Source organism: Vitis riparia, chromosome 13, assembly GCF_004353265.1.
Source record: "Vitis riparia cultivar Riparia Gloire de Montpellier isolate 1030 chromosome 13, EGFV_Vit.rip_1.0, whole genome shotgun sequence".
In the NCBI taxonomy this organism is placed as follows: Eukaryota; Viridiplantae; Streptophyta; class Magnoliopsida; order Vitales; family Vitaceae; genus Vitis; species Vitis riparia.
The window spans coordinates 3,807,668-3,816,734 of NC_048443.1; positions in this window are offsets into that span (position 1 = coordinate 3,807,668).

The following is a 9,067-nucleotide window of genomic DNA, read 5'->3' on the forward strand; positions in this document are numbered from 1 at the left end:
TCTATATTTTTCTAGGAGGCTTCTTAGCTTTCCCTATAGCAAAGATTCAATGACATATTAGGAATATCTAGATTAAAATCCTTTTTTTTTAAGGCAGATTTTGGAAGAATATATTTACCAAGTATAGGATAATATTAGTATAAAATTAATTAGCTGTTTTGAAAAATAAGAACTTGGTGAAAATGAAAAGTTTATATAAAAATGAGTGATAGTATTGATTGATTATTTCACTCTTCATATGATATGGCTAATTTAAACCTTTCAATATGAAAATTCATTCTGTATGTAAATTATCAGCATTCTATTTAGCAATGGAACCCAAGTCAAAGCTAAAAATTTTAAAATATAATATTGATACGGTCTAAATTTTGTTAAATATGAAATAACTTTCCATAAAAGTTAAAATAAGACTTTCATAAAAGTAATATTTTATCAGTTTTATATAAAACTATTTTTAAACGGTATGTTCTTTTAAAAAGATTATTTGACATTTACAATACTAAACTTTAAAAGTATTTTATTTTATTTTTAAAGAGAAAAGACTAGAAAAAATGGATAGATTGTTGTAAATTATATTTATCACGTATAAGATCACATTAGTGTAAAATTAATTAAGTGTAATGAAAAAGAACCTTATGAAAATGAAAAGTTTATATATATATAGCTTTAATTGATTCTCTTATATGTGTAAGATAAATATATGATTTCCTCAATTAAAAACTTTCAATTATATTAAAAAATTTAGTTCCTCATGTAAATTATTGACATCTTTATCTGACTTGACTTTGCATTATAGTAGCAAAATGTGTCATATGGTTCATTTAGGTTTGATTTAGAGTAATTAAGTCTTTTATTTGTAACTATTATTAGCATTGCAAACTAAATCAAAGCTAAAATTTTTAAAAATATAATATTAATATTTTATAAGTTTCATTAAATATAAAATAACTTTTTACATAAGCTAAAATAAAACTTCTATAAGAAACAACATTTTGTTAGTTTCTGTATTAAGCTTCTTTTTAAAGTCATATGCTCTATCATTTGGACATATGCGAAAACTTTTACTTAATTAGCTTCAAAAAGAGCTTTTGGCTTATTAAAGGTCATTCGAATAGGGTATTCTAGAAGAAAGGATTATAGTGAATTAAAAACTTTCAATTATGTTAAAAAAATTTAGCTCCTCTTGTAAATTATTGGCACCTTATCTTATTCAACTTTGTATTATAATAGCAAAATGTATCATATGGTTCATTTAGGTCCCAAAACCAATTCAATGAATTACTTCTAGAGGTTCACATCATAATAGTGTTAGTTGATACGAGCTACTTCGTAACTAGTTTGAGATGATGATTAGCCACACTTGGATCGAGACAAAACCCAAACTCCTATGGGAGGCAACAATTTTAGAGTTGGTCTTTTATTTCCAACTATCATTATCATCGAAAATTCAATCAAAATCATCGCAAATTCAATCAAAGCTATAACTTTTAAAATATGATATTGATGCTATATAAGTTTCGTTAAATATAAAATAACTTTCTACATAAGTTAAAATAAAACTTCTACTAGAAACAACATTTTGTTAGCTTTTATATTAAGTCCCTTTTAAAGTCATGTGCTCTTTTAAAAAGATCATTTGGACATATGCGAAAACTTTTACTCAATTAGCTTCAAAAAGAGCTTTTGGCTTATTAAAGGTCATTCAAATAGGGTCTTGTATTACAAAGGATTTATAACCAATTAAAAATTCAATTATATTAAAAAATTTAGCTCATGCAAATTATTGGCACCTTTATTCGACTCAACTTTGAATTATAGTAATAAAATGTGTTGTATGGTTCATTTAGGTCCCCAAAACCAATTTGATGAATATGTCTAAAGTTTTGCATCATAATAATATTAGTTAACGAGAGTTACTTTGTAGTTTGTCCAAGAGGGTGATAGTCACACTGGACTAAGACACAACTCGGACTCCTATAGGAAGCAGCAGTTGTGGAATAAGTCTTTTATTTGTAACTATCATTATCATCTGAAACTCAATCAAAACTATAAATTTTAAAATATGATATTGATGTTATATAAGTTTCATTAAATGTGAAATAACTTTCTACATAAGTTAAAACAAAACTTTTGTAAGAAACAACATTTTGTTAGCTTCTATACTAACTTCCTTTTAAAGTCATATGTTCTTTTAAAAAGATTATTTGAACATATACAAAGACTTTTTCTAAGCTTCAAAAAGAGCTTTTGCCTTATAAAAGTCATCCGAATAGGGTCTTATAGCTAAAATGATAAAATATTTTTACCTTTTAAAGAGAAAAAAAAAAGTTTGACAACATGCTTTCAAACAATATTTTTTTAAAATAATCCTTCAAAATTGATGAAAAAGTTAAAATATAATTTTTCACATTTTCACAATTAAAAATGATAAGAAAAAACAAGTGTAGACCATTTTCTTTTCCAAAAAAATGAAATGTTCATAAAAGAAAAGCACCTTTATTTTTTGCTATCATAGCATCCTAGAACCAAATCCATATCTCCAACAACATTCAAGTTTAATCATGGATGTATGGGATCAATTTATTCGTAACTCAATCAATATGTTCATAGACAAAAACAAAGAAAGAACATTTAAAATTCACAAAAAACATTGCAATATACTTTTTTCCTGGTCTAATCATATTACAGATCAATTTTCAGAGTTTGGTGAATCTTGTATACTAGTCATTAATAGTTGTTTTTTGGCTGATTCTAATACACAAATGGCGCCGATCATTTGGGAAAAGCATGCATGTTAGTCTCTTTTTCTGGGTGGCTTCCTTGTCTATTTTGCCTAGGGTTCCCTCTGTGTGGCTTCTTTTGAATCCAGTTGTTTTGTATTTTTCCTGGCTACCAAACAAAGCAAATATAGGGATTGAAGGGCTAAAAGTTACTCCATGGTATTTGTCCAGAGAATGAGTCCTGTCAACCTACTTACTCAGCATATGTTAAAAGTGTCTGTATGGTACTTGTTATGAATATAATAATTGAACTGCTTGTATTTCATTTCCTCCATTTGGGGAAAGAGATTAGTGTTAACGGATGTTTGGTAAACCAATTCATTATGCAAATTAAGTATGTTCAATAAAATAACTTAATGATTTGCCTTAAAGTTAAAAAAAAAAAAAACTTTAAATAATAAATAAAAATAACTAGCTTATTTTTAAGTTCATATCTTTATTTTATTTTATTTTTTTTATTTGTCATAATTACTTTCACGATCTTTTTTGTTACCCTACAACCTTCATTGTTATTCGATCATATTTGCTTTAATTATAATTATAAGAATAAATACTTCAATTTGATGATTTAAAATAAATTTTATCAAACAAGTTTAATATTTAAAGTAAGAATTAAGTAATAAGTTTTAAATCAATAACTTAAATATAATTTAATTTAAAGTCAACTTAAATCATTAAATAATAAGTATTAAGTTTTACTAAATGCCCTCTTAGTTTAAATATAATGTATAAACATTATTAATTATATCTCATTCAATTTATAATAAAATTAATTTAAAAAACATATAATATGAATAATAGTTATTTTTGTAATTTATATAAACTCTAAATCATACTTGAATGTCGAATAATTTCTTTATTCAAGATATTTCATAAAAAATAGATAGAAAAACCCTTATGAAATACATATGGATTATTGAATATGTCCAAATATATATTTTTTATATAAATTTATGATAATATTTATATGTTTGAGGTATGAGTTTCTTTACCCATTTTTCAATGAAAATTCTTAATAGAATGACACATTTCACACATTAACGTGGTTTCAGGATTGACAATGTTGAAAAAAAAAGTTTTAGATTAAGAGATCGTATTTATTATTTAATAGTTTAAGTTGATTTTAATTTAAATTATAATTAAATTAGTAATTTAAAATTTATTACTTAATTCTTATTTTAAGTATTAATTTTCTATGATAAACTTAAAATATATTTTAAAATATCAAATTGATTTATTTATTTTTATAAATTATAATTAAGGTAAAGGAGGTTAAGTAACATTGAAACTCATAAAGTAATAAAGTAGATTGTAGACTTAAAAATAAATTAAATATTTTTACTTATTTACTTATAATTATCTTTTATTTTAAGTCATATCATTAAATTATTTTACTAAATATACTTAATTTATTTAATAACTTAAATTACATTATTAAATCACTTTAAATTATCAATTTAGTTTACCAAACAACTATTAAATAAATTCTATATTTTACTTTTTTTTAATTGAAAAACATTTATTCTTCTTCTTGCCTAACTTTTTTTCAACCATTGGTTTATTTTTCTTCTATCTTTAGAAAATCTTATAGTAATGTCATCATGTGACTACTAATAGGAGGAAGTAAGATAAGCACTCAATTTTTCGGCTAGTATGAAGTTGAAAAAAGAAACAACTTATGGATGACCTAATAAAATCCGTAGACTTATTCATCAAGTAATTATTTTGCCACCTTACCTTCCTTGAAATCATTATCAGAAAATTATCTAGTCTTTAATTTTTATTTTTATACTATCATCCCAATGACCATTAATGAAACTATCACATGTAAGTAATGATTTCATATTTGATAATCCTGAATACAATATCTATTGTATTATCCTTTATTATCGTATATTACTTTTTTTTTTAGATTTAAACTAATTTAAACTCGATAAAAAAAATAAATCATATAAACTACATCTAATGAATAACACATGGTTTTCATTACTCAAATCATTTTTGCATTGCATATGATTGTAAAATATTTGTAACCTAATCAAAAAAAAAAATTCCTACTAAAGTAGCTCAATTATGGAAATGATGGAGAGAGAGAAAAACATCCAACAATGATACAATGTCCAACCCAATCCACAATAAGCCAAAACCCACCAACCAAAGCTAATCCAAAATTCCAATTAGAGTAAGCAATAATTGAATTGTTGTAGCAACTTGATAGTCTCCCAAACAATAAAAACAACATATTTACGTATATTTATGTTTATATATAAAAACTTGTGTCCCCAATGAAAACAATTTAATGAAAAGGGTGGGGTGTTGTGGGGTGGAGTGCTTATGACCCAATTTCACAAAGGGTCTCTTCTCCCTAAACCAAGAATTGTCTATTGGATTTGGACATTGGATACTATGATACTATCTTGTCTCTTAATCCCAACTACCCCCATGTAATTTTTGGCAAAATTGTTGGTTGCCCTTTACTTCTACAAACCCCTTTTTGCTCTTTGGAAAACCTAATGTTTTTTATTTATTTATCTTTTGGGGTTTAGGGTTGTATGCATGTGAGGTCCACTATTTCACTCACCCAACTGCCCTTGCCAATTCTAAAGTTGCTTTTGTGTTCTCCACGTTCCTTTTCAAGCAAGTGGGTGACAGCTGCTCCTTTTAGACTAGACGTTTGACTTTTCTTATACTTTTCTTTGATAAAAGGAAAATCTAGTGATTGCCCATGGGAAAATAAGGTGATTGGGAGCATTATTCACTCTTAGATTGAGACATATTTTTCAATTTTTTTAATTTATTTTTTTTTTTTCATTTTTTTCTTTTGTTAAAAATAGCATTCATAACGATAAAGCCCATGTATTATTAAAAATGGGTTTTTATTGATTTTAAAAAAATTAAAAATCCTTTTTTTAAATTTAATAAAAGTTTATGTATTTATTTATTATTAAAAAATTAATATAAAAATATTATTTTTGCAATATCTCACTTTCGATTTGAGAGTTTTTAGTATTATAGATGTGGTTTAAGGTTATAATAAACTCTTTAAGTTAAGAGTGAATAATATTTACGAAGTTAGGTAAGGATCGTTACGATTTCTTATAAAAAAATTGTGTTTTAAAATCATAAATTTGGTTTCGATAAAGATTAGTTATATTATTTATATTTTAAATAATATTATTATGAATTATATTTTTTACTTACTAATAAATTGGATGATATTATCATTAAAAAGAAAGATTATATAAAAAGAATTTGAGTATTGATTTAATAATTTGTTCTTAAATGTTCTCCCTTCTTCCACTTATAAACGAATAAATGATGCTCAAGTTGATTTTCAACATTAAAAAAGAAAAAGTGGGTCTTCAAAAGATGCATTTATCAATAAAATATTCATTAATTCTAGAAGAAAACAGATTTTGATTCATTGAATCATGTGATTTTCTATTTAATTTGACTTTCCTAAGGGAAAGGCAAAACCCAAAAAAAAAAAAAAAAAAAAAAAAAAAAAAAAAAAAAACCCTTTGAGGTTGATAGATCATTTGATTTCTAGTGTTGTAGTTGAATCTGATGTCAAATGACAATGACCATATTCAGAATGTTGCTTAGCTCTAAGGTGGTGGTGCAATGTATGGTTGCACTACATTGTATTATAATATTTTAAGGATTTAGTAAAGTCTAAAAAATGACAAAGAACAAGAATTTTTTATTATTATTTTTTCATTTTTATTATGGTTGGTCTCTTTATGCCCTTGGTGGAGCTAGGTGTGCCCTCCATGCATCAGATGCAAAAGGAAGTACAATGAAGAAATTTCCTTCAAGATGTGTCTTTCTATTATTTGTTTACTCTTCTTTTGAAGGCAGTTCTTCACTAGTAAAAATTGTACTTACTTCCCTCAAATATAGTGAAAATAGGGATAGAATTGACTCACTTAGGATACAACCTTGAGAAGGATAAAGAAAATAGCAATTTATTTTATAATTATTTTTTAGAACAGTTTTTATTCTCTTGAATAAAAAAATAAGAAACATATTTGACAAATAAAAATTATTTTCTATTTTTTGTTCTTAAGAATAAAAAATAAAGTATTTTTACAAAAATATTTTTTAATTATTTTCTGAGAGATGTTTAAAAAAATAATTATACAAGTATGCAAAATAATTAAAAATAAAACATTAGATGTAAAAATTATTTTTAAAATATATTTAAAAATATTAAAATAAGTTAAAAATATTTCAGATTTCCAAACAAATAAAACATTAGCGTATAGTTTTCAAAAATTGTTCTCAAAAATTGTATTTCATAACTATTTTTAAAAACAATTACCAAATAAAGCCGAGATTTTTTGAAATGTTGGAGCACCTTCTCAAAAAATAGTTACTAAAGAATTGTCTTTTGGATTATTTTAAACATTTTATTTCAATTGATTTCCAAAATAAAATTTTATATGAGAATTCGAATATGAAAAATAGATTTTTCAATTTATTCCTATAAAAGGTATGATATGTTGATGTATAATGGCAAAAAAAAATTTATAGTATCTTTATTTTTAAAAAATCATTGCTTAAAAAACTCTATACAAAATAATTAAAAATACATCAAAATTATTCTAAAAAATAACTTGTCATTAGAACAAATTTGAAGTAAAAAATTTGTCATAAGTGTTTTTTAAGTTAGAAAATATATTTTTAAAAATAGTTACCAAACATGTCCCTTGCTTTTCTAGGTTTGTTTGATAACTTGCTGATTGAGAAGATTGCTATAACACTTGAAACTCGATTCCTAAAACCCAAGAGTGGGGCTCGTGAAGTTAGCCTCAATTTGGAGTAGCACTAAAAGCTTATAACACATTAGAATTAAGAATTTTATTGAAGTGTTTATAAAAATATTAGGAAATAAAATAAAAATTAAGTTAATTATCACAATGTCCTATATATATATATATATATATATATTTTAATATTTATATTATTGTTTTTAAACTGAGCCTCATTTCATTGGTATGTTATAAGATAATTATATCTTCATCTCATAAAAATTGAGATAAATTTAGAACTAGTCATGCAAAAATATTAGATATATATAATTAAATCAAAATTAATAAAAATATTAAACTAATTATTATGAAGATATTTTTAATGTTGTTCATATCAATTTCATAAATCATTATTAATATTACAAAAATAAAATAAAATAAAATGAATATAAAAATATTGTTCATCAATTTACTTTTTATGTATTAAAGCCTCACTAGCTAATAGGATATTTATTTTTTCAAAAAAATAAAAATAAAAATAAACCAATGGACATGTGGTGGCTATCCAATGCACCCTCTATTGCCATATTACTACTTCCAATAACGAGAGTTAGGGTTTGTTCAAATTTCCTAAATGAACTGACTTAAACCTACCCATTCAAGTCAATGGTTTGAAATCTCATTTCTAAAATATAATCATTGAGTTCTCTATATTTTGACTTCAAATCTCGAGTCCCACTAATTTCACTTGTGAATGATGTTCTCTATGTGCGAATCTTCCACTTCTAAACCATTCAAATTAGTGTCATGTTTTTGGACATTTGGGATCTTTTCTTGGTGGAATTTTATTTATTTATTTTATTATTTTTAGCAGGGGAAGAGGGACTGGTGGACATGTTTTTCTACCAATTAAGGGTAAAAAAGACTTGATCATTCATACTATCAATTTCATTCTCTTTAATTTCATGGATACATCTTAAATTATGAATGTGACAAAAGAAGAATTTAGTGTAGGATGGTGTGACATCCAACTACTACAAGATTGCATGGGTTGGAATTTTTAGGACTACTTTATTATTATTATTATACTACAAGATTGCATGGGTTGGAATTTTTAGGACTACTTAATTTATTATTATTATTATTAAATAAAAAGGAAAAAGCATGGAGGGAGAAGCATTTTCTGAAATGCAAAATGATTGGGAGTCCAATAAATATTCTATAATTTGATTTTGTGGTGATTCTTTTAAAATGAGATCAAAGATTTTTATTGTTTTTTGAAATCATATTTATGGAAATAAATTCCATATGTGAAATTTTCATCTAATGTTGGCTTAAAAATGTGAAAATATGATGCCCAGCAAAGTCTTATGTTCATTTATGGTATTTAAGAAGTTAGGAATTATTTAAAAATCAATATAAATTTATATTAATATTTAAAAATATATATTTAATTGTCAATAAAGAAGATAATAATTTTCATTTTTCTTTCATGTCCTAATAGTGATTTATATGATGCAATAAGGTATTTTT